Genomic DNA, 27,454 nt, shown 5'->3' with positions numbered 1-27,454 from the left:
GGTAGATAGAGTAGTTAAGAAAGCTTATGGGGTGTTAGCTTTCATAAGTCGAGGGATAGAGATTAAGAATCGCGATGTAATGATGCAGCTCTATAAAACTCTAGTTAGGCCACACTTGGAGTACTGTGTCCAGTTCTGGTCGCCTCAGTATAGGAAGGATGTGGAAGCATTGGAAAGGGTACAGAGGAGATTTACCAGGATGCTCCCTGGTTTAGAGAGTATGCATTATGATCAGAGATTAAGGGGGCTAGGGCTTTACTCTCTGGAGAGAAGGAGGGTGAGAGGAGACATGATAGAGGTATACAAGATATTAAGAGGAATAGACAGAGTGGACAGTCAGCGCCTCTTCCCCAGGGCACCACTGCTCAGTACAAGAGGACATGGCCTTAAGGTAAGGGGAGGGAAGTTCAAGGGGGATATTAGAGGAGGTTTGTTACTCAGAGAGTGGTTGGTGCGTGGAATGCACTGCCTGAGTCAGTGGTGGAGGCAGATACACTAGTGAAGTTTAAGAGACTACTAGACAGGTATATGGAGGAATTTAAGGTGGGGGGGGGGGTTTATATGGGAGGCAGGGTTTGAGGGTCGGCACAGCATTGTGGGCCGAAGGGCCTGTAATGTGCTGTACTATTCTATGTTCAAAGGAAATCTGATGTTTTTAATTGTATTTACAGTAAATAGTCCCTTTCATGAAGTTTGGTCATGGGCAGGTAGGAAATACGGTGGCAGAGATGCGACTGGTGATCCATTGTATTCTGGTGGTCCAGGCCACTAAAGGGAACATCCTTTCCTTGCTTCAAATTACTTCACGGGATTGTGCTGTCATTGTCTGGGATAATCCAAGAAAGAAAATGCTTAAAAGCTCCATCCATGCCACTTTGCCGCAGTGTTCTGCAGAAAAGAAAGTCCAGCGATTATACTAAACACAGAAATCCAGACGTAACACGTACAAAATGCTGGAGGAACTCAGCAGGTCAGGCAGCATCTATGGAGAGGAATAAAGTTCAAAGTTCAAAAGTTCAAAGTAAATTTTATTATCAGAGTACATATATGTCACCACATCCAACCCTGAGATTCATTTTCCTGTGGGCATACTCAGCAAATCTATAGAACAGTAACTGTAACAGGATCAACCAGAGTGCAGAAGACAACAAACTGTAGAAATACAAATACAAATAAAGAGCAATAAATAACGAGAACATGAGATAATAGGACGTAAGACCCTTAAAGTGAGGTCATTGGTTGTGGGAACGTTTTAGTGGATGGGCCGAAACCCTTCTTCAGGTTCAAAGTTCAACTTGAAATATATTATCTGAGTACATACATGTCACCACATACAACAACCCTGAGATACTTTCTCCTGCGGGCAAACTCAACAAATCTATAGAATAGTAACTGTAAATGGGATCAATCAACAACAAACTGGGCAAATGCAGATATAGATAAATATCAAAAAATAATGAGTATGAAACAACAGACTCTCCCACAATAGAAAACATTCTCTTCATGTCTACTCTATCTAAGCCTTTCAATATTTGTTAGGTTTCAATAAGATCCCTCTCCCCCCATTCTTCCAAACTCCAGTGAGTACAGGCCCTGGAGCCATCAAACGCTCCCTGTACATTAACCCTTCCATTCCCGCAACCGTTCTCATAATGGCAGTAGTTTATATAACTACTCTATGTTTCCACTTTTGCTTTCAATGCAAAGGCTTCACATTTGCGTTAATTAATGGATGATTTGCCAAATTGTCGTAAGTAGAACTCCTTCAAACTTGAACTAGGCTGTAGAAAGCTCTACACTCTACAGGATTGTCTTAACTTGAACTAGTATTGCACCCCTTCACCATTTTCTTCATGGCCATAGCAATGAAGTGGGCGCTGGCATTAAAGAGACTGGACGACGTGGTCCAAACAAAAGAGAGTTGGAATTGATTGAACAGTTTCTGAGCATGGGTAGGCTGCTGTGGTACTATTTAATGAAAGCCTTTTTTATAAACTGAACAATCATCTCAAAGTACAAGATATTTTTCCTCTGAATAATAGGCTCCCTTGGCTTTTAAGTTAAAATAACAGGGTTTGTTCTGTGGAACATATGATTTGGTCATCTTAACAATACGCTTGTCAATCTACTAAAGCAGTTCTTCTTTCTTTAGAGGCGCTCAGCTGGTGTAAGTTTCATACCCTGAGCTCTGCAGTAACCTGAAACATTCCTCTATTACTTTTACAGAAACTCTTCCCCCTTCCCCCAGGAAGGAGTAAGGGTTGTGATTAATTGTGCTGGGAAAATATAGCGAGCAGGATCGAAGTAAGCTGCAGAACGTTGTAAGCTTAGGCAGCTCCATCCACCATGGGAGCTAGCCTCCCGGTTTCTAGAATATCTTCACGGAGCGATGCCTCGGGAAGGTGCTGTCCATTATTAAGGATCCCGGTCACCCAGGACATATCCTCTTCTCAGTGTTGCTATCAGGAAGGGGGGTACTGTAGCCTGAGGGCACACATTCAGCAATTCAGGAACAGCTCCTTCCCCTCTGCCATCCTATTCCTGAATGGGCACTGAACCCATGGACAATACCTCACTACTTTTTTATTTTTGATTTTTCACTACTTATTTAACTATATATATACTTACTGCAATTCAGTTATTTTTTTTCCAGATTATCGTGTATTGCATTGTACTGCTGCCTCAAAGTTAACAAATTTCACGGCTTAAGATATTAAGCCCGGTTCGGGTTGTGATTCTGAGATCCTTCATTCCCGATTTTCCTCGAGCCCTGGATGTGACGAGGAGCTTGCCACTTCTTTTTCCCGGAGCGTTTCTGGAATTTTCCTCTGTTGGAATTCTGTAGTTTGTATTTCACAATTTCTTCTAAGAAAGTGGAAAATCGGTGCTTTCTCCAGTGATGTGAAAACCTGCTGCTCCTGCTCAGCATCTGGGATACAAGAATCCCCGGTGAAGCAAAGGGCCAGTTTATTAGAACTTTCCAAATATAAACTCAGTGGCCCCTTTAGGGATCTCACTTGTGCACCTGTTAAGGCAAATCTCTAATCAGCCAATCATGTGGCAGCAACTCAATGCGTAAAAGCATGCAGACGTAGTCAAGAGATTCAGTTGTTATTCAGACCAAACTTCAGGATGGGGAGGAAATTGGCTCTAAGTGACTTTGACCGTGGAATGGTGCCAGATGGGACAGTTTGAGGATTGCGGAAACTGCTGATATCCTGGATTTTCAGGCACAGCAGTCTCTAGAGTTTACAGAGTACGGTGTGAGTGAAACATTTTGTTAGTGAGGGAGGTCAGAGGATTACGGCTGGACTGGTTCAAGCTGACAGGAAGGCGACAGCAACTCATACAACAGTGGTGTGCAGAAGCACATTAGGGGATACGGTGAGCGAGCAGGTAAGTGGACATGAGGCTAGGTTTAGATCAGCCATGTGATCTCCTGGACCAGTTTTCAATAGCCTGGATGGGTTGGAGAGGAATTTTCCAGATTTTTTCTCCTCAATTGGCAACTCGGTTTTTTCCCCCCGGGTGATCACATGGGTTTGGGCGGGATGAATAATAAAATAAAATGGGCGGCATGGTGCCCTGTTGGTTGGCACTGTTGCCTTGTGGGATTCGGTGAAAACTAGAGTTAAGATTGGATCAGCCATGATCTTGTTGAATGGCGGAGCAGGCTTGAGGGGCCGATTGGCCTACTCCTGCTCCTATCTCTTATGTTCTTATGTTCTTATGTATCTCCGAATACACAGCATGTTGAACCTTGAAGTGGATGGGCTACAACAGCAGAAGACCATTAACATACACTCACTGGCCACTGTTTTGGGTAGAGGAAGTATCTAATATAGTGGTCGTCGAGTGTATGCATCCAGTTTCCTTTGAGAAGTTACAATCGATTCTACTTCAGCTATAAATTTTTGCGGTGCGCTCCTCTCACAAACCTGTGCCCTCTCATTTTTGACTGCCGTTCCCTGGGAAAACACTGAGTACATTTATCCTGTCAGAAACACGAGGAAATCGGCAGATGCTGGATTTCACACACAATGCCGGAGGAACTCTGCAGGCCAGGCAGCGTCTATGGAAATGAATAAACAGTCGACGTTTCGGACTGAGGCCCTTCAGCAAGACTGCAGAAAAAAAGCAGAGGAGTGGATTTAAAAGGCGAGGGGAAGGGAGGTAGAAACACAAGGTGAAACCGGGAGGGGGAGGGGTGTAGGAAAGAGCTGGGAGGTAGATTGGTGAAAGAGATACAGGGCTGGAGAAGGGGGAGTCTGATAGGAGAGGTCAGGAGGCCGTGGAAGAGAAAAAAAGGGGAAGGGGCATCAGAGAGAGATGACGGGAGAGCAAGGAGATAAAGTGAGAGAGGGAAAAGGGAATGGGGAATGGCGAAGTGGGGGGGTGGGGGGTGCATTTCCGGAAGTGCGAGAAATCGATGCTGATGCCATCAGGTGGGAGGTTTCCCTGACGGAATGTAAGGTGTTGCTCCTCCACCCTGAGGGAGGCCTCATCACGACAGTGAAGGAGGCCATGGACAGACATGTTGGAATGGGAACAGGAAGTGGAATTAAAATAGGTGGCTGCTGGGAGATCCCGCTTGTTCTGGCGGACAGAGCGTAGGTGCTCGGTGTAACGGTCTCTCAATCTACGTCGGGTCTCAACGATATACAGGAGGCCACATTGGGAGAACCGGACACAATATATGACCCTAACAGACTCACAGGTGAAGACATTCATTCAGCCTGTCTCTTGTCTGTGACCCTTGTGATTTTATTTGTCTCTTTAAGGTTTAATATCACTAGCATATATCGTGAAATTTGTTGTTATGTGGCAGCAGTACATTGCAATACATTGTAATAACAACTGTAAATTACAGTAAAAAAAATCTATATGTTAAATAAGTGGTGTAAAAAATAGAGAGGTAGTGTTCATGGGGTTCAATGTCCATTCAGAAATTGGATGGTGGAAGGGAAGAATCTGTTCCAGAATTATTAGCTGTGTGCTTTCAGGCTACTGTACCTCCTTCCTGATGGTAGCAATGAGATGAGGGCATGTCCTGGGTGGTAGGGGTCCTTAATGACAGATGCCGCCTTTTTTGAGCCATCGCCTTTTGAAAATGTCCTGGATGCTGGGGAGGCCAGTGCCCATGATGGAGCTGACTGAGTTCACAAGTGCTGTGGCCTTTTCACTTCCCAACATCTGTAGAATCTCCTTCTGTCCTCATAAATATTCTTCTGCTCTCTTTCCATCTCAGTGACATCTTTCCTACAACAGGGTAACGAAAACTGGATGCAACTGCAGCTGGAAGTTGTTCTAAATTCATACAGAAGGCACGTTTTCAATATACAGCAATGGGAAAAGGGTTGTCTCCATTGCCTCTGTTGTGAGTAAGTGCAAGATCTTGCATCACCAGTTTTACTTTGTGGAGTTGAGATGGGTCTCCTCACTAACTTTGTTCAACCTCAGGTCCTGCTCTGCACGGGAAGATAATCCCAATGTCCCGGCCATTTATCTCTCAATAAGCATCAGCAATAAGTCCCACATTTGCTCATTCTCAGTTGATGATCTGGGATCTTGCTGTGCATAAATTGTCTGTGGAATCTCCTGACTGCCATTTCAAAAGTCACTCTGTTGGCTCTAAAGCACTCAGAGATAGACTAACTGGGTTTCAGGTGGTGCTCCGGAAATGCAGGCTTTTTATTGGCTGGAAGCAGCCTGGAGAAGTACTGTAGAGTTCGGGGCGATGGCGGCCCCTGATGGTTGGGAGTGGAGGTGCACTAATCTATGCAACATGGCAACAAGTCCTTCCTGCCAAAGGAGCCCACGTGACCAATTGCTTATTTATTAATTATTATTATTTCTTTCTGTTTTTATTTGCACAGCTTATTGTCTTGTGCACTCAGGTTGAATGCCCAAGTTGGTGCAGTCTTTCATTGACCTTTGTTATGGTTATTATTTATTCATTGAGATACAGCACCCATCTTTAATTTTAGCCTAATCACGGGACGATTTACCATGACCAATTAACCCACCAACCTCTTGTGTCTCTTTTATATCTTTCACTATTCACCTTAAACTTATACCTTCTCGTTCTTCACTCTGGAAAAAAAAGATGGCGACATTTATCTATTTCTATAATATTAGACAGAAGACATCCGGTTTTCATCAGTCTTCAGTTAAGTTCCTGGGAGACATTCCTGGTACGTTATTCACCCTCTTGTGGGCATGGCAATCACTGTGTTCCCTTATCCATCTTTGGATGTCCTCATGGGGACTTCTTCCTTAAAGAGCAGCAGGAAACAATTAGCAGTGAAATCTCCGATTACTTCCCCAGTTTCCCAGCTCAGTGAGATTTTCGTTCAGTTCTGGCTGCCCCGCATGATGATGCAGCAAGAGGTTAATTAGCAGATTAAATAAAAATCCCACTCTGAGAATTGGACCTGGTATCTGCTTTAATAATCTCCATAGCAGAAAGCCCTAGGAAAGTTACTTCTGCAGTTGGGTTTGTGTAACCGAAGTTGAAAATAAATTTCAAAGTTCAAAGTAAATTTTATTATCAAAGTACGTATATGTCGCCATATACAACCGTGAGATTTATTTTCCTGTGGGCATACTCAGCAAATCTGTAGAATAGTAACTAGCATTTCAATGAGAGTTCAGCTAGAGTGCAGAAACTGTGCCAATGCAGATATAAATAACTCACAATAAATAATGAAAACATGAAATAATAAGATAGAGTGTCCTTAAAGTGAAATCATTGGCTGTGGGAACATTTCAGTGATGGGGCAAGTGAGTGTAGTTATGCCCATTTATTCAAGAGTCTGCTGATTGGGGGGGGGATTATAAGCGACATTTCAATGACAAACTCTGCCATCTTCTTTGGGAATGATGCCTCACGAAGGTGGCAGAGTTTGTCATTGAAACATCGATTATAATCAATACCTGTACCCGGCTGGAAGCTTATTCATCATACACGTAGGGAAATCTCTTTTCACAGTAGCCTTTAAGTTTTGTTTGTAAGTAACGCAGAGAAGGTGTTTCTACTTAGGCCCTTATCATCAGCCTAAAGTACAACATAGGTATTTAGTAAATCCATTAGGAAATGCCGGGGAATTAAAAAAAATCTAAATATTTATTGATATATCGAGATACAGTGTGTTGGGCTTGAAATTCTGCCCTGTGTTTGTTTAGGAAGAGAGACAACCAACACCGGAATATTACAAAACTTGGGTTTATTGCAGAATTCGTAACTGGCACAGCGAAGAGACAAGACCCCCCGCTGGAGAAGGCGCGTTCCGACTTCCCCTTACAATCTGCTCTTATTTATATCCCTTTTCCCCCCAGCACAACCCCCCGCTACATATTAGGTAATATCGGGCACTTGTGTCCATCTTATTGGCCTGATGCCATACACTCACGAGTTACCTGTTTCTTTTGTTTACTGAATCGCGTGACACTAGTAGTTTCGGTGTAGCGGAATCCCCAGTTTCGTTTCCCCCCCTCCCTCGCATTCCGGTCTCCTAATATTATGTGAGCCACTCCTGACCTGTAATGGCAGTCTCGAATTAACCCTAACATTAACCCTAACAAGTGTGAAGTGGTTCCTTCCAGCCTTTGAGCTGTGGCGCCCAGCAACCTCTGATTTAATTGGAGCCTAATCATGGGAGAATTTCCAATGCCCAATTATCCTACCAACCGGTACATCTTTGGGCTGTGGGAGGAAACCGTAGCACCTGGAGGAAACCTACATTGTCATGGAGAGAACGTACAAACTCCTTGCAGACCCGGGAACTGAACTCAGGTCGCTGGTATTGTAAATCGTTGCGCTAACCCCTACGCTATCATGCCACAAGCTATGCTGCGAAGTTGGATTGCGATGGAAATTTGTTTCCTGTGCCAGTAGGCCTCTTCTTTTGTTTCCCCTAACTGGACTTTCTAAACACAGCAGCTGCCGCTTGTAAAGATCACCCAGTTGCAAATTAAACTTTCAACTAATATTCTTTGTTTAGCTTTTGGTCATAAACGGGAGCCAGCCTTCAGTTCTTAAAATGTAAATGGCAAGCAGTAATCAGTTTGAAGTTAAAAACACAGTTTTGTCAACAGATTGTTTATAAAACCAGGATGCTGGGTCACAGCACGTTGCTTATTGTTGCTCAAGAGGTGCAGTTTAAGAGAACGGATTATTTAATTGGGCTTGTTTCAAAACCGACAATGCTGGCTAAGTTGTTTAGTTCAAGAAAGCTTGCAGTCCAATCACTTAGCACATCAATAGCTGATCTATTAGTAAGTTGGAAGGTTTATGTATGCAGACAAGTTAGCGTCACAGCGTTAATTGTGGGAACCTGGGAACTATACAGAAAAAACTACACATAAACAGACAAAAAATAACAAATAGCAATGTGCAAAAAGAGGACAAACTGTGCAAATAAAATTAATTCCGAGAACAAATTGTAAAGGGTCATCGAAAGTGAGCCTGTAGATCGTAGAATCAGTTCAGACTGTGATGAGTGAGGTTATCCACAGCAGTTCAGAAGCCTGATGGTTGGGGGGGGGTATTAAATGTTCCTTAACCTGCTGGCTTAGGAAGCCTTAGGGATCTAAGGCTTCTGCACCACCTAGCCGAAGATAGTCGCAAGGAGAGGGTGGGGTCTTTGATGATGCATGCTGCTTTCTTCAAGAAGCAATGCCTCACCCAAGACATGCCTCCTCTCATTGCTACCATCAGGGAGGAGGTGCCTACTCAATGATTCAAGAACACCTTCTTCCCTTTTGCCATCCGATTCCTGAGTGGACATTGAACCCGTGAACACTAATCTCACTACTTCTTTTTCTTTTTGCATTACTTATTTAGTTTATATACTTGCTGCAGTTCCCAGTTTTTATTATTACGCATTGCTCTGTACCGCTGCCACAAAGGCAACGAATTTTACGACACGTGCCGGTGATATTGAAGCTGATTCTGATTCTCACTAAGTTTTCCATGCGTAGTGACAAATTGGTCCGTCTGTGGTAATAAGGGAAAGGTCTCGCTTCTGAAACGTTGACTGTTTATTCCTCTCCATGGATGCTGCCAGACATGCTGAGTTCTTCCAGTGCGCCTGTTGTGTGCATTGCTCTGGATTTCCAGCATCTGCAGAATCTCCCGTGTTTGGGAAGTTTGGGAGACTTTCCAGGGCAGTGACTATTTAGCATTGGGAATTGAAGGAGGGCTTTGGCGTGACACAGTGTGGCCACAGTCGGGGGCTGGCCGCTACGTGGTGCTGGGTAATTCTCATTTTCCTCCCCGAGGGCCTCCCGAACAATTAGCTGAGTGTAGCTCGGATTTCACTTGCAGGACAGAGTCGCAAGCTAACCACGCTGAAACGTCACATCAAAGGCAGTAAAGTGAGCTGGTCGATAGCAACCCGGGTCTGTGCGACAAAGCCCGACTCTGTTCAGCGCGTGGCGACAGCGAGCTGGGGCCGCAGACTGAGTCAGGCCACAGACTGCCTTCAGCAGAATGCCCAGCCCTGGTCCCGGGGTCGGCCCTTCATTAAGCTGCCAGATCCCCTCATCCTCGGAAGAAAGGAGCCATACAAACCTGTAACCAGCCCCTGATGAGAACCTCGGGCGAGGTGCTGGCCCTACTTCACGAGTTTTGAGGGTTGTGTAGTCAGAATCGGAATCAGGTTTATATCACGGGCATGTGTCATGAAGTTTGTAAACTTAGTGGCAGCAGTATATTGCAATGCATGATAATAAAAACTGTAAATTACAGTAATAAGTCGCACACACACACACACACACACACACACACACACACAACACATATAGGTGTATGTATGTATATATATATATGTATAGCCATGGTACCTAAGACTTTTGCATAGTATTGTAGTAATTTTATATATTGCACTGTACCACCAGTGGTCTAGTGGCATCAGCACTGGACTTGGAGGTGAACGGTCCTTGGTTCAAATCCGGCCAGCTCCTTCCCTTGTGTTGGGTTGAGCATCAAATCAGCCTTACTGAAGTACAAAAATACTGAAGAGACGGCAAGGTAAATCAGTGGGGAGGGGGCAGGGAGAGGGGAGGGAGCGGGAAGCATCAGAGAGACATTCTGTAATAAACCAATTGTTTGGAATCAAACGACCTTGCCTGGTGTCTCAGGGCTGGGTGCGCTCCTGTCACTCCTTCTCTGCCACCTACCCTTCGCCCCTCCCGCGGCGCTCCACCCTCGCCACTCCCAACATCCTTTGCTCCCGCCAGATTTACAGACTCGCTCGCCGCTCCACTTTGACAAGTACAGCACTGTGCAAGTCTTAGGCACCCTTAGCTTTATATAGTGCCTATGACTTTTGCACAGTACTGTATATATTTAAAAAGTTAAATTAAATACGTTGTGCAAAAAAAGAGAAAAATAAGTAGTGAGGTAGTGTTCATGGGCTCAATGTCCATTCAGAAATCAGATGGCAGAGGGGAAGAAGCTGTTCCTGAATCGTTGAGTGTGTGCCTTCAGGCTTCGATACCTCCTTCCTGGTGGAGGAGGAGAGGGCATGTCCTGGGTGGTGGGGGTTCTTAGTGATGGATGTCACCCTTTTGAGGTATCACTTCTTGAAGATGTCCTGGATGCCCACGATGGAGCTGTCTAAGTTTACAACTCTCTGCAGCTTATTTCGATCCTGGTCAGCGCCCCCCTCCCCCGTATCAGACGGTGATGCAGCCATGCTCTCGACGGTTCACCTGCAGGAAGTTGCAAGTGTCTTTGGCTCTCATCTCATTAACCCTTTCCCTGTAACCGATGATAAAGTGGGAGGGTTCGCTCTGTCTTGTTCTCGCTCGGCCTCGCTTTGGACTTGCCCCTCAAAACGTCTCAAAATAGCGCGGCTGAGCTGTCTCCTGGTCGGGAAAGAAGATCACTTTGTCGAAGCAGCCCGACGTCGGACTGTGCTAGAGTGGGATCCCGGCCAGCGATCTCACAACCCCACCCCCATCCCGACCGTCCCCAGATCCACGTGAACTTGCAAGTTGAAGATCTCACTGACCTCTGACCCCTCCCAAAATAAAAATGACCTCTGGGAAAGGGAATTTCACGTTGCCACAATCGTTCGCTGTGTGCTGAAGCCTGGAGAGTGGGACTGGGGTTAAGGTCAGGCAAAATCTGAGTGCGGAATAAAATCAAAGGATTGAAAGCCCAGTACTTGGGGAGGGGGGGGGGGGGCTTTTGATGTTAGAAGAGGAACATCAGCTGCCTTTTATGGAGGGGGAGGGTAAATCCGCATGAAGTCACGAAGCCTTCTTAAAGCTGCTGAACAGCTTCAGATGCTCGGTAGTTCGCTTTCAAGCCGATTGTTCACGAGTTCTGTCAATTTCACGCCCCTGAATTATTTCTGTGGCCTGTTTGCTCGGGCTGGATAAATAGATCTTCCATTTCCTCTTCCTCTTTTATCCTGGGGTGGGGGGGTGATGGACAGGGGAAGGCATCTGGTTTCTTTCCACGTCTCACTCACGTCTCTCACAGCCTAAGAGAAAGGATCTGGGTTCCTGGTTTAAACAGATTATGTTAGAAGCAAAATACAACAGCCCAGGCCAAGACTGGAAGTGTGCTGACTGTTTGTTACATCCAATACGTCTGAGAAACACTATCCCCCCCCCCCACCCCCCTTTTTTTTTTGAACTTGAATCCACGTGCGTTAGGCAAAATTAATCGAGAGTGGGAGAGGGGGGCTGTTGAAGTGGGGAGCAGTTGGAAAGAAATTAAAACAGAATTGAGTTGTGAAAGGTTGAAGATCATGTGTCAGAGGTTTTGAACAAGCAGTGAAATCTCATGCCGCTGAATATAAAAGCCTCTTGATATATCTAAAGATTGTTAATATTCCCTGTGAAATCCGACATATTTGGATGTGGATGATGATTCTGACATTGCCTTTTAACTGCCCGAGGCTCTGATTTATGTTTACTTTATATTTTTCTTGTGAATGCGACAAATATGATCAAGTTCAAGTTGAGAAGCGGAATCGGGTTTGATATCACTGGATTTGTCGTGAAATTTATCGTCTTGGTGGCAGCGGTACATTGCACTGCATAATAATAGAGAAAAATACAGAATTACAGTAAGGATATTAAGCAGTTAAATTAAATAATTAGTGCAAAAATAGCAATTAAAAATAGTGAGGTAGTGTTCATGGGTTCAATGTCCATTCAGAATCAGATTGGCAGAGGGGAAGAAGCCGTTCCTGAATCGTTGAGTGTATGTCTTCAGGCTTCTGTACCTCCTTCCTGACGGTAACAGTGAGAAGAGGGCACGTCCTGAGTGGTGGGGGTCCTTAACGATGGATGCCGACTTTCTGAGGCATCGCTCCTTGAAGATGCCTTGGATACTAAGGAGGCTAGTACCCGTGATGGAGCTGACTAAGTTTACAACTCTCTGCTGCTTACATCAATCCTGTGCAGTAGCCCCCCACCCCTGCATACCAGATGGTGATGCAGCCAGTTAGAATGCCCTCCACGGTACATCTGTAGAAATTTGCGAGTGTCTTAGGTGATAAACCAAATCTCCTCAAACTCCTAATGAAATATAGCCGCTGTCTTGCCTTCTTTGTAGCTGCATTGATATGTTGGGCCCTGGATAGATCCTCAGAGATATTGACACCCAGGAACTTGAAGTTGCCTACTCTTTCCACTTCTGATCCCTCTATGAGGGCTGGTGTGTGTTCACTCCTCCTACCCTTACCCTTTAATTATTATTCAACCATACATGAATACAGTGTTCCTGTGAGCCAAGGGGCAAAACACATTACCAGCAGCACACAACACAGAGCACATATAGTTCATTCATCCAATATGTGTTGTGTTTTATGATGTGGGTGATCATGGTCTTCCTTGACCATGATTGTTCTTGGCAAATTTTTTCACTGAAGTGGTTTGCCATTGCCTTCTTCTGGGGCAGTGGCTTTACAAAACGGGTGACCCCCCCCAGATATTATCAATACTCTTCAGAGATTGTCTGCCTGGCGTCAGTGGTCACATAACCAGGACTTGTGATGTCCACCACCTGCTGGTATGACCATCTACCGCCTGCACCCCATGGCTTCATGTGACCGTGATCAGGGGGACTAAGCTGGTGCTACATCTTGCCCAAGGGTGACCTGCAGGCTCGCGGAGGGAAGGAGCACCTGATATCTCCTTTGGCCGAGACATATCTCCACACCACCACCCTGCCAACATATGATCATGATAGTGGAAAACATACAGTCACAAAAAAAAATACCATTGCCCAAGTCCCTGAATAGTGTGGCCTGTAGAATGATGATTGTTCTGGATATTGGACCTGGGATATGATACTAAACGCTTGCAAATCTTTCATCGCACTGTAGAGCATATTCTGGAGTTAGGGTATATAACAATTATTAAGTTCAACAGCAGCCACTCTTCAGATGTGAATATGGATTGTAGATTAAATTTAAAATGCAGTCCCGAACAATAAATTTCCTGGGGCATTGGATGCCAGTTGACCGAAAACTAGACCATGCGGATTAACATTCATTTAGGGTGTCCGGCGTGTGGGTGCGAAGAAGTTGTGCGAGAACTATATGTAATTCAAAGGAAGCATTGTAGATACATTGTAACTCTACAATTTTCCTGCTGTAACCTTTGATCTTTAGCATATAAAAATGGCATGTAATATTGGGTCAGACAGGTCTTTTCCTCCAAAAGCGTCTCATTTTGTTGAACAAAACACTTTTTATCTACTAGCTTTAGTATCTGTCCGGTGACTTCACTCTCATACAACGGCACCCGTGCTTAAGTGTACTTGTGCATAAGATAAATAAGCTTGACTTTGACTTCTGATCAACCACAAAATTCTATTTCCCTGCACACAACGCATGCTGTTAACTTAAAGGTTGCCTTTATTTGCACGTCAAAACATTGAAACATACAGTGAAGTGTGTTGCTTGCATCAACGACCAGCCCTTCCTGCGTCTTTGGAATGTGGGGGCAAACCAGAGCACCCAGAGAAAACGCACATGGTCACAGTAAGAAAGTACAGGCTCCTTACAGGCAGTGACGGGAATTGAACCCCTGTCAAAACACGTTGATGAAAGTAGAGCGGTGGATGTTGTGTATATGGATTTCAGTAAGGCATTTGATAAGGTACCCCATGCAAGGCTCCTTCATAAGTAGGGAGACATGGGATCTAAGGAGACCTTGCTTTGTGGATCCAGAATTGGCTTGACCACAGAAGGCAAAGGATGGTTATAGATAGTTCATGTTCTGCAGAGAGGTCAGTGGCCAGTGGTGTTCCACAGGGTGTGTTCTGGGACCTCTCCTCTTTGTGATTTTTATATATGTACTGGATGAAGAAGTAGAAGGGTGGATTAGTAAGTTTGCTGATGACTCAAAGGTTGGGGCTGTTGTGGACAGTTTGGAGGGTTATCAGAGGTTACAGCAGGGCATCAAAGACAGAATATAATATTAATGGTAAGACTCCTGGCAGTATGGAGGATCTGAGAAATCTTGGGGTCTGTGTCCATAGGACACTCGAAGCTGCTGTGCAGGTTGACAGTGTTGTTAAGAAGGCATACAGTGTGTTGGCCCTCATCAACTATGGGACTGAGATCAGGAACTGTGAGGTAATGTTACAGCTATATAAGACCCTGGTCAGACCCCACTTGGAGTACTGTGCTCGGTTCTGGTCATCTCACTACAGGAAGGATGTGGAAACTATAGAGAGAGTGCAGAGAAGATTTACAAGGATGTTGCCTGGATTGGAGGGTGTACCTCATGAGAATAGGTTGAGTGAACTTGGCCTTTTCTCCTTGGAGTGACGGAGGATGAAAGGTGACCTCATCAAAGTGTATAAGATGTTGAGGGGCATTGATAGTGTGATTAGCCAGAGGCTTTTTTCCAGGGCTGAAATGGCTAACACGAGGGGGCACAGTTTTAAGGTGCTTGGAAGTAGGCACAAGGGGGATGTCAGGGATAAGTTTTTTACACAGAGAGTGGTGTGTGTGTGGAATGCACTGCCGGCGATGGTGGTGGAGGCAGATACAATAGTGTCTTGTAAGAGCCTGTTAGGTAGGTACATGGAGTTTAGAAAAATAGAGGGCTATGTGCTAGGGAAATTCTAGGCAATTTCTAAAGTAGGTTACATGGTCGGCATAACATTGTGGACCGAAGGGCCTGTAATGTGCTGTCGATTTCTATGTTCTATGTTCTTGTTCATTGGGCATGTGAAGTGTTATGTTAGCCACCCTGTGACTCTGCCGCCCTTGGATTGCTGCAGTAATCTCCCAGCTATATGGCGCTTTCCGCTAAAACACCCCAAAGCACTTTATGAAGTTCAAAGTACATTTATTATCAAAGTACGTTTAATTATACAACCTTGAGATTCGCCTCCTCACAGGCAGCCACAAAAACAAGAAACCCGAAAGAAACTTTCGGAAAAAAAACCCAACACGCACCCAATGTGCAGAGAGAGAGAGAGCGAGAGAAAAAACACGAATCGTGCAAACAAGCAACGGCGTTCAGAATGGAAGTGAGTCCGTAGACCCGGATCGGCCTGGTCAGGCCTCCAGCCTCAGCCTCGGTGCACCACACAGCAGAGCAGGACATCACAATTTAAGTCGTTTATTGCAGCGTGGCTACTGTTGCTGTGCTGGGGAACGCAGCAGTGAATTATGCGCAGCGAGTTGCCGCCAACAGCCACGTGACTGGTAATCACGCAAACTAAAGCCCGCTCCAATCAGGATGAGCTCCTGAGGAAGAGGCTGCCAGGTTCACCCGTTCTGAAAGGAGCCATTATCAAGTCCTGTGCTTTCATTGGCTGAACATCAGCATCGTTCTCATTGGCCAAGTAAATGTGATCAAAGTGACTGTGTCGGCTAAACTGGTTGCACACGGAAACTCTTTTATTTTGTAAAAATATTATATGTTTGGGGAAATAACAGCACAGTGTTCGGTGGGGTGGCGCTAAACAGAATCCAAATGTAGTTTATTTTTAATGATGTGGAGGGCAGGGTGTTGCTAAATTCATCTCACTGGTTCCTCACCTCCTTCTCTGTATTCTATGCTCCACTTTCCTCTCCGAATAGATTCCCTCTTCCTCATGTTTTTACATCTTTACTGGAAAGGAAGGGGAGAAGTCACAGTAAGAAGGTGGGGAGGAAGAAGTACAAGGGTGGTAGGTGACTTCTCCCCTTCCTGTCCAGTCCTCACAAAGAGTCTCGTCCCAAAACATCAACTGTTGACTCCTTTCCATAGGTGCTGATTGGCCTGTTGGGCTCCTGCCGCATTTTAGACCATAAGACCATAAGATTATAAGATCTTAAGATATAGGAGCAGAATTTAGGCCGAGTCTGCTCTGCCATTTCATCATGGCTGATCCATTTTTCCTCGCAGCCCCAATCTCCTGCCTTCTTTCTTCTTCTTCTTCTTCTTCTTCTTCTTCTTCTTCTTCTTCTTCTTTTTCTTCTTCCGCTGTCCATCGATTTTGGTGTTGACTGAGTTCTAAGCAAGGTTGTATGGAAGACCAGCAGTTGCCCAAGCTGCAAGTCTCCCCTCTCCACGCCACTGATGTCCAAGGGAAGGGCAAGGGCCGATATAGCTCGACACCGGTGTCGTCACAGAGCAACGTGTTGTTAAGTGCCTTTCTCAAGGACACGACACGTTGCCTGAGCTGAGGCTTGAACTACCAACCTTCAGATCACTAGACCAACTCCTTAACCACCTGGCCACGTGCCAACTTCTCCTCGTATCTTATCATGCCCTGACCAATCAAGTATCTATCAACCTTAAACATACATAAAGACTCGGTCTGTGGAAATGAATTCCACAGATTCACCTCTCTCTGTCTGAAGAAATTCCTCCTCATCTCCGTTCTAAGAGGACACCCCTCTATTCTGAGAGTGTGTCCTCTGGTCTTGGACTCACCCACCAGAGGAAATTTTGTACGTGTTGCTCCCTCTCCCTCCATGCCTTCTTGATCTGGCTCCTGTCCCTTTTCCTTCCAATCCTGATGCAGGTCCTTGGCCTTAAAAGTCAACTGCTTGTTCGCTCCCATAGACGCTGCCTGATGTGCTGAGTTCCTGCAGCCTTTTGCATGTTTTGCAAACTACCTCTCTGCTCTTCAGATTGGTGTTGGAGAGTGGTTGACACGCACCTGAGAGCTCCTCAGCTCATCTTCCAGCACCAGCCTGGAGCCTGCGCTCAGGAGCGTGGATCGATCCCGCGCCTGGAGTGAAAGCTGACGGTACCACACACGCAGGGCCAAAGCTGACGTGTTTTTATCTGATGTTATTTTCATTCAGGCTCCTTTTATATTTAGAAAAGACCTTTCCGTTCAGGAAGTTGATGCCGTAGTGTTGGGTGGAGTTTATATCAGCGTGTATTCCCTTTTCAGGCATCCACAGATGTTGCTGGATCTTTTCTCAAGGCTGGAGTTCCCAGGGACATTGCTCAGGATACTGTGGCCATTGTCTGTTTTGGACCTTGGCAAGGACTCACCTCTACAACTGTTATATGGTCATTTCCTGCATTTCACGCAAAAAAAAAAGGTCTATCTGGTCGTCCCCTTTGTAGATAAGTGTAAGTGCGGCTTTAAGAGCTGAGCGCACTATCTGAATTACGAATTACATTCCTGACCCAAGGTCACCACGCACCCCCGGAGCTGAGTTGCTGTTCGCAGGACAGACTCCTGTCTGCGCGCACTTAGAGGCCGAGGTCCAGGCCAATATCACAAACACGAGAAAATCTGGAGATGTTTGGAAATCTGAAGCAAAGCACACAAAATGCCGGCGGGACGCAGCAGGCCGTGGAAAAGAGCAAACTGTCGACATTTCAGGCCGGGACCCTTCATCGGGACTTTGCTTTCCCATAGATCGGGATTTTTCCATAGGTGCTGAGTTCCTCCGGTGTTTAGTGTGTGTTACTTGGCCAAGTTCTGGGGGTTATGACCAGAGGCAAAAAGGCTGGAGTCACTTAGCACTTCAGTGTGCGAGTTTTTATTAGGCGCATCAAAATTCAAACTTACAAAAATGGGCAAAAATAGTGAAAACTGGCAACATTTACACAAAGATATCCAGCAGAAAACCATTCTATTTTTGTCCAGTGTGAACGCTTGTCAGCTCTGATCTCTTTCTCTCCCACTGAGAGTGAATACCCTGTTTATTAGACACCAGGATATACCACCTTTAATTACCCACAAAGTTAAACTACACATGAATTAGAATATGATGCACCCACAATGTAGTTGCAATCATATTACAAAATAAACAGAGGTATCTACCTTAAGTACTCCGTACAAACAACATATACGCATTTACACATCCCCATTACTAAAGACATGGAATTTCCCGACAAGTATGGCACTATAAAGTCAACCCGAGCACATCAGCTCAGTTTAGGTCCATTATGACAATATATTGGCGGGGTGGGGGGGGGAAGAAAGGGGGAAGACATTGAAGAGTGCATTCTCATCGCAATGACAGCAGAATGACAAGGCGATGTAAATGCGCCGGTGTAAGGAATGCGTTTACCGAGTTTTCTCCGTCGCTACTCTTACTTGACTTCCCAAGGACGAACTATCTCACACGTGTTGGGGTTATATTTTATCTGCCCAACCTTCCATCTCATCGATACTCTGCTGTAGCCTGTCCGGTACTCGGCCCAGTTTCCGTGCCGTTGGCAAACTGACTAATCATCGGCCCCAACACCGCCACCGTGGTACGTCGCTGGTCGCAGACTTTTAATCAGAAACGGTCTCACCTCTCCGCCACCCTTTGCCTCCCAAGTGGATCCAATTAACCAGCTCACCTTGGATCCCATAAGCCTCAACCTCCCTGGTCCAGCCTCCCAAGTGGGACCTTGTCAAACTCCTTATTAAAGTCCAGATAGACAACATGGACCACTCTGCCTTCATTGATCTTCTTAGTTACCTCTTCAAAAAAGGAAGAGATCAAATTTCCTCCACACAAGGCCAACGTGAAGATCTATCATTAGCCCTTGCCTTCTCAAATGTACATAAATCTCTTTTATTTTGTGATACCTCTACCTGTAGTTACCTGGCTTATCCCTGCTGACCTGCTTAAGCAAATCTTTCAGTCTTATTGATATTGTTCCTGTAGGTAGATATTCTGGTGACCTACCTACTGGAAAAGTATCAGTAAGATTGAACGAGTACAAAGAAGGGAGCCGAGACTTGAGGTCCTGAATCACAAGGAAAATTGAATAAATTAGGACTTTATTCCCTCGAGCGTAGAAGATTGAGAGGAGATTTGATGGAGATTGTCAAAATTATGAGGGATATAAATGCAAGGTGAAATGCAGGCAGGGGTTTTTCCACCGAGGCTGGGTGGGACAGGAACTAGAGGTCATGGGTTAAGGGTGGAAGGTGAAAGAGGATCACGAGGGGGATCTTCTTCACCCTGAGGGTGGTGAGGGTGTGGTATGAACTGCCGGAGAAATGTAAGAGAAATTTGGATAGGGAGGGGTGTGGATGGCTATGATCCGGGTATAGGTCGCTGGGACTAGGCAGAATAGTAGGTTGGCACAGACTAGATGGGCTGAAGGGCCTGTTTCTGTGCTGCAGTGTTCTATGACTCTGTTAATCATTGACATTTTGCAGCCCTAGGTTCTCTTATCAGGACTCCGCCTGTCTGAAATGTCTCTGATTTAATAAATAATATTAAATATGTTTCAGCGTTTGGCTCTTGGCCAATGACTAATGAAGATGCAAAAACCTCTGTCAGAGCCCCAGCTATCTCTGTTATTCTCCCCCGATGGACCTCATGTTCCTGATGGAACGCTTCGTTAACTTCTCAGTCACGTGACTGGAGCTCTCTGTGCACGATATTAACATCATTTAAATGGGATACCGGAACCCTCGTTTGGAGGCTCACCCGTTCTTTCGCTTTCGTTCTCCCCAGTCTCCCTCACCGCAGCTGATCGATATTTCCAATTGATGCCTTGACGGCAGCTCGTACAACAATCGCCACGGGAGCCTTGCGCCATGCATCGCCGTGACAACGTGTCAATGGGGCATCCCAAGAAAGGGCCTTCAAGAAGTCTGACTAGTGCCCACAGACTCCCAGCTTGCCCCTCGTGTCAGCCCTGTGGCCTCTCGCAATCTCATCTGAACACTCCCCGGTTCCCGAAACTCAGATAGTGTCTGTTGAAAGGATTAGCCTAATTATGAGTAATTTCACAAAGGCAAAATTCCATTCGCATTGAAGGACTGTAGCCTCTGGTAATCAGGGTCAGGCAGCTAACTGGCGTCTCGTCCAGCCACTGCTTTGGGCGTTCATATCTAAAGTGAGTGCACGCACACACAGAGTCTTGCACGAGCGTGTGCACACACTAACACACACACGCTGTAGCGTTCCAGAAGGCCTCCTTCCTGAGACAACTGGAAGCAAGTTGCTGCCCTTGCCAACAACGTCGTCATTTCATAAAGGGAAACCATCAGAGAAGCTGCAGGGGACTTTGGTTTCCTGAATAACCCTGAGAACAAGCCGCCTGGAGTGATGACACCATTAAATTATTTTTAAAGCGCCTCACTGTTCAGAGGAACACCAACAGGAGAAAATCTGCAGGTGCTGGAATTCAGAGCAACGCACACAAAATGCTGCCCGGCCTGCTGAGTTCCTCCAGCGTTTCTGCGTGTGTCGCTCGGATTTCCAGCATCTGCAGACTTCCTCTTGTTTGAGAATGCTTTCCACGGTACATCTGTAGAAATCTGTGAGTGTTTTAGGTGACACCCCAAACCTGAATTGTTGAGTGTGTGCCTTCAGGCTCCTGTAACTCCTTTCCTGATGTTAGCTGTGAGAGCAGGGCATGACCTGGGTGATTGGGGGTCCTTAATGATGGATGCTAACTCTTTGAGGCATCGTTCCTCGAAAACATCCTGGATGCCACGGTGGCCAGTGCCCATGATGGAGCTGACTGAGTTTACAAGTCTCTGCAGCTTATTTCGGTCCTGTGCAGTAGCCCCCACCCCCCATACCAGACAGAGATGCAGCCAGTCCAGTCTCCATGGTACATCTGTAGAAACTTGCGAGTTTCTTTCATGACATATCAAATTTCTTCACGCTCCTCATGGAATATAGCCGCTGTCGTGTCCTCTTTGTAGCTGCATTGAAGTGTTGGGCCTAACATATCCTCAGGGGTACTGACGCCCAGGAACTTGGAATCGCTCGCTCTTTCCACTTCTGCTCCCACGATGCGGAATTGATCTGTGTTCCCTCCTCCTACCCTTTCTGAAGTCCACAACAGGCCCTTTGATCTGACTCATAGATGGGCATCTTCGTTGCCATGGATACTAGTCCCATTCACCTGTGTTTGGGCCCACAACCTTGTCACCCGTTCCAATCCATGTCCAAGTGTATCTTAGATGCCTCTGCCACCTAGCAGCTCAAACCACCCCCTGATGGGGGAAAAGCCTGCCCCTCATCCCCTTTCAAATCACTAATATATGGCCAGTGATAAAGGTCACACCATTTTGCATTCATTTATATTGAAAATTACAGAAGTTGACGGCACCCAGAAAGCGTTAGTCACACACTGGCGCGCTGAAGCCCCTGGGCTAGTTTTCAATCTCAGCCGAGGGAAAGCCGCTTTGTGAGCACACGGTGCGGCTTCCATCTTCCCCAAAATGAGCTGAGCCATGAAGTGTGAATCGGGCCTGCAGAAAGCGAGCTGAACTAGATATACCCGGGCTCTTTCTTCGATTTTGTGTATTTGGCTTATTTTTTTGCCATCTGCACGGTTTGTTTTTCTTTTGCGCGCGAGGTAGGGATTTGATGTTTTCCTTCGAACGGGTTCCATGGTGTTTCTTCGTTTCGAGGCTGTGAGGAAGACGAATCTCAGGGTTGTATCCTGCACCCCTACTTTGATGACAGATGTACTTTGAATCTTCGAAGGCTTCTGGTGATTTTTTTTTCATCTCGAGAGGAAGGAGTGTATTATAGTCCTGGGAGAGAAATTTATCTGTAAAAGCTTTCCATTGTAAGCATCCAACACATCAGCAGGCTCAGAGGGATACAGTCAGGAATTAAATTGTCTTGTGCTAAAAGGGTGATGGAGTTTGCCTGCCCTGCTTAGATAGAATACTATTATGCATTGTACGACATGGCACATAATGACGCTAATGACTGCAGGCACCTCCTGCCGTGCTCTTGCCAAGACCAGCTTTTGGCAGCCGTGGCATGAGCGTGCTGTGATGTCACTCGGTGCCCGGCTGACATGAGGCAAATGCCACCCGTGCCCAGGTGAACTCTGCGGAGGGGGAAGCACCCGGGTCACTTCCACCGTTGTTGCTGTTCCACCCGGAAAAATTATCGCTAACGTAAAACCTGCACGGGAAAAAAAGAGCACTTCCACTTACGAACAACACACACAAATTTCAGATTTCCTCGTGTTTGCACTTCCACTCACGACTGGCTTTTATCCACTTTCTGCTGAGCAAGGGGAAGATCCAAGATAAAGCAAATGGGACAACCTCCCCAGAGTTCCATTTGGTGCTAAGTTGCTGTGTTCTTGGAATCGACTAATGATATATTTGGCTTAATGAGGTGCGTTACTGAAGTGGTTGTGTGTGTGTGTGTGTGTGTGTGTGTGTGTGTGTGTGTGTGTGTGTGTGTGTGTGTGTGTGTGTGTGTGTGTGTGTGTACTGTGTGTGTGTGTGTGTGTGTGTGTGTGTGTGTATGTGTGTGTATGTGTGTGTGTGTGTTGTGTGAGTGTGTGTATGTGTGTGAGTGTGTGTGTGTGTGAGTGTGTATGTGTATGTGTGTGTGTGCGTTGGTGTGTATGTGTGTGTTGTGTGAGTGTGTGTGTGTACTGTATGTGTGTGAGTGTGTGTGTGTGTGAGTGTGTATGTGTATGTGTGTGTGTGCGTTGGTGTGTATGTGTGTGTTGTGTGAGTGTGTGTGTGTGTACTGTATGTGTGTGAGTGTGTGTGTGTGTGAGTGTGTGAGTGTGTGTGTGTGTGTGTGAGTGTGTGTGTGTGAGTGTGTGTGAGTGTGTGTGTGTGAGTGTGTATGTGTATGTGTGTGTGTGCGTTGGTGTGTATGTGTGTGTTGTGTGAGTGTGTGTGTGTGTACTGTATGTGTGTGAGTGTGTGTGTGTGTGAGTGTGTATGTGTATGTTTGTGTGTGCGTTGGTGTGTATGTGTGTGTTGTGTGAGTGTGTGTGTGTGTACTGTATGTGTGTGAGTGTGTGTGTGTGAGTGTGTGTGAGTGTGTGTGTGTGTACTGTATGTGTGTGAGTGTGTGTGTGTGAGTGTGTGTGAGTGTGTGTGTGTGTGTGAGTGTGTGTGAGTGTGTGTGTGTGTGAGTGTGTGTGTGTGTACTGTGTGTGTGTGTGTGTGTGTGTGTGAGTGTGTGTGAGTGTGTGTGAGTGTGTGTGTGTGTGTGTGTGTGTGCGTGTGTGTGTAATGTGGAAGCAGGTTCACAGGTTTGGTGAATTAGGCAGCAAACACTGATTATGCGTAAGTATATTAACCATTTATTTTCAAACAGGAAGAGAGCTGACCAAACATCTAAGTCCCCCGCAAAGTTACACAAACTACAAAACTAAATGCTCAGCACTGAGATTCATTGCTAAGAGTGTGCGTGGGCTCCCCCAAACTTTCCCAGTGGCTCTTCAGCACCGGCCGAGTCCTCGGTGCGAAACGGGCCCTGGGGACAACGGGAAAAGAGGCCAAGCCGCCCGCACGTGCTACTCTTACACCCCCAGGGCACCTGAAACCGGACACCGGTGCCGTGGCGCACACGGCGACCAATGGGAACGGGCCGCTGCATCCTCCAACCGGGCCGGCCACTGGGCGCGGCTTCCGACCGACAAGTAAACTAGCCCCCGCGTAACGGCAGTGGAGAGCGGAAGGCCGCGTTACCGGCACAGCTCTAACACAGGAGCTGCCTGCAGCTTCTTTCTGTTGCGACCGATAAATGCCACAGACTCTAGAGGCTGGAGGGCGATGCGCGAGGCGGTCTGCTCAACTAGACGCGGTCATGCGAACCAAGTTTCAGCCTAATTACCTTTCTCACTCTGGCGCTGTTTGGTCTTTCATTGCTCGGTCTGAAAAGCTGCGCACTTTTCCAGATCACTGCATGAAGTTTCCAATGTGAAACTTTGTGCAACGTATACAGGTATATGATTTTTAATGTGATTGGTACTCAGGAGATTAGAAGATGTAAAGCTTGGGGTGGGGGGGGGGTGGGGTTGTGTGAAGCAGAAAGAAAAATCTCTCACAGGCTGAGGCTGTGGAAATGAATGTATCCCAGCTTGGGGGCTGCCATGGGTCAAGACTAATATGGGGAGCCCTGGGGAAATCACACCTGGAATATCGTAACCTCGCTTCAGGAACAATGTTCATGTGCGGGAGGCAAAGCAGCTAGAGTTCACCACATTGACCTACGAGGTGAGAATAAGTTTGTTGGAAATAATTCGGAAGACGTGCAGCTGGGGTTGAGCTGTTCTCCGATCGTGGCGACTTGCTTGCAAATGTTTTCTCACCCTTGCGAGGGGACGTCGTCGTGCCGCTGATTGTGGTGTTCCCTCCGAATGCTTGGCCTTTATATACTTCTCAATCAGCTGGTTGGATGTCATTTCAGAAACTGGTTCGTGACGTGGGGCGGAGATCCCGTCGCTGATTGGCTGCGTGGCAAACTCCCTGCGTTGTGGGTCAGGGATTTTGCCCGCTGTGACGCACGAGCGGGACTGAGGCCCCACGCGTATGTTTGCAGCACTGCTCGCGGAAAGCCAGGCGACGGGGATTTCCTCCCCCACATTGCAACCGAGCTTCCGAAAAGCCGATCGATAAGTAATCGCAATCGACGGCCCGCTTGATGGCGCCTTCTCGTACGGTGATGAAGCGTTTACAAGCAGATTGCCAAGATCAGAGGACAGCTCGGTCCGACCAGGATAAGCCTGAACGCACATTCCTTTGGGTTTAGCAAAATGAGAGGAGATCGCATTGAAATGTGTAAAAATATTGAAGTGTATGAGGAAGTAAATGCAGAGGTGACACTTCCCCTGATTAGGATGTTTGGAGTTGGAGGTCACAGTCACAATGTTACCAGGCTCATGTAACTGAGTTATCGAGAGAGGTTGAGTGAGCGAGGGCTTCGGTAAGGAAATGCCGGGTAATCTTTACAAATGCACAAGACCTTGAGGGACAACATGACAAATTCACTGCCTTTTTCCCCAGGGACGGAGAACCAAAAACCAGAGGATGTGGGTTTAGGGTGAGAGAGGAGAGATCTAATTGAAACCTTTGGCAGTTGATGCTCAGTAGGTGCTGGCCCATATCTGGAACGAGCTGCCAGAGGAAGTGGCTGGGGCAGTTACGCGAATTGCATGTGGAAATGGATGATCTTAGATGGCCGGCACCAACCAGTTGGGCTGGAGGGCTGATTTTTGTGCTTTATCTCTAATCCAACCAATAAAAGGACTGGTCGCTGAGGTCAAAGGTGACAGACGTTTCTTCACCCAGACGGTGCTGTAGCTTCAGAATTCTATGCTCAGGGTGGCTGTGGAGATCCTGGGCCCGGCATATCGGCGCAGCTACAAAGAAGGAACGACGGCGGCTATATTTCATTAGGAGCTTGAGGACATTTGGTATGTCACCAAAGACACGCGTAAGTTTCTACTGATGTGCCGTGGAGGGCATTCTAGCTGGCTGGTATGGGGGAAGGGGGTGACCACTGCACAGGATCGAAATAAGCTGCAGAGAGTTGTAAACTCAGTCAGCTCCATCAGGGGCACAAGCCTCCCCACCACCCAGGACGTGCCCTTTTCTCACTGTTACCATCAGGGAGGAGGTACAGGAGCCCGAAGGCACACACTCAGCGATTCAGGAACAGCTTCTTCCCCTCTGCCATCCGATTTCTGAATGGACATAGAACCCACGAACACTACCTCACTATTTTTTAGCTCTTCTCACACTATTTATTTAATTTAACTTTTTTAATATATATACTTCTTACTGTAATTTACAGTTTTTATTATGATGCATTGCATTGTACTGCTGCCACATAACAACAAATTTCACAAGATATGCCGGTGATATTAAACCTGACTGATTCTCATTCATTTGCTGAAGATTGGGAAGACAAAGGCTCATCAGAGTTTTGGATATTAATGGAATCAAGTGTGGCACAGTAGCCCGGCAATACCCGCGATTTAATCTGAGCCTAATCACGGGATAACTCACGATGTCCAATCAACCTGCCCACCGGATGGTCTTTATATTGCAGGAGGAAACCAGAGCGCCAGGGGAGAACCCAAGCATCCCACGGGGAGGACGACTGAACTCTTTGTAGATCGGCGCTGGAATTGAACTCCCAACTCCAGAATGCGCAGAGCTGTAATAGCGGTGCGCTAACTGCCACACTTCCATGGTGCCCAAACAGTACCACGCAGAACTGTTTTATGTTCTTTGTTCTCTATATGCCAAAGATGAACGCTTGACCTTTCAACCTACTTCGCCATGACCTTTCAACCGGAACCTTTGCACTCTATTGGTCTACCTCCACCTGTACTTTCCCTCGAAACATAACAATCTATTTTGCGTTCTATATTTCATTTTTGTTCTACTTCATATGGAATAATTTGTCTGGGTGACACACAAGTAAAAGTCTTACACTATATCAGAATCAGGTTTAATGTCACCGGCATATGTCGTAAAATTTGTTAACTTTGTGGCAGCAGTACGGTGAAATACATGATAACAGAGAGAGAAAACATGTGAGTTGCAGTAAAATATATATGAAATAGTTAAATAAGTAGGGGGACAAAGGATATAAAAAAGCGGTGAGGTAACGTTCATGTCCCCTTCAGAAATCGGATGGCAGAGGGGAAGAAGCTGTTCCTGAATCGTTGAGTGTGTGTCTTCAGGCTTCTGTACCTCCTCCCTGATGGTGGCAATGAAGAGAGGGCATGTCCTGTGTGGTGAGGGTCCTGAATGATGGACGCTGCCTTTTTGAGGCATTGTTCCTTGAAGATGTCTTGAATACCACAGAGGCTGGTGCCCATGATGGAGCTAGCTAACTTTACAACACTCTGCAGCTTACCTCAATCTGCTCAGTAGACCCCCCCCTGCCCCCCCACCATACCAGACGGTGATACAGCCAGTTAGAAGACACTCCCTGATACACCTGTAGAAATTTTGGTGGCATACCAAATCTCCTCAAACTCCGAATGAAATATAGACGCTATCTTGCCTTCTTTATAGCTGCATCGATATGTTGGGTCCAGGTTAGATCCTCAGAGATATTGACACCCAGGAGCTTGAAATTACTCACTCTCTCCACTTCTGATCCCTCTAGGAGTCCTGCAGGCTGAGTTATCCACACGGGGCTTCACGTTCGGGGGCACTGAGGCTCAATGTGGAGACCTGGGTTCCAACTCTGGAGTTATTCGTCAGCTAGAACTATTCTGCGCAAGTCTTTCGTGGTGCCCAGGTCTCGATCATGCAGCTCGGCAC

General features: G+C 46.4%; 1 protein-coding gene across 2 annotated transcripts in view; it reads left to right on the top strand.

Moving 5' to 3' along the window:
- The window catches only part of LOC140715929 (uncharacterized), a 288,549-nt gene that overhangs the window by 132,420 nt on the left and 128,675 nt on the right, over nucleotides 1–27,454 (top strand). The window lies entirely within an intron of this gene.

The sequence above is a fragment of the Hemitrygon akajei genome, chromosome 24, assembly GCF_048418815.1.
Source record: "Hemitrygon akajei chromosome 24, sHemAka1.3, whole genome shotgun sequence".
Classification (NCBI taxonomy): Eukaryota; Metazoa; Chordata; class Chondrichthyes; order Myliobatiformes; family Dasyatidae; genus Hemitrygon; species Hemitrygon akajei.
The sequence above is the reverse complement of the archived record's forward strand: the minus strand, read 5'-3'. Positions and strand labels throughout refer to the sequence as shown.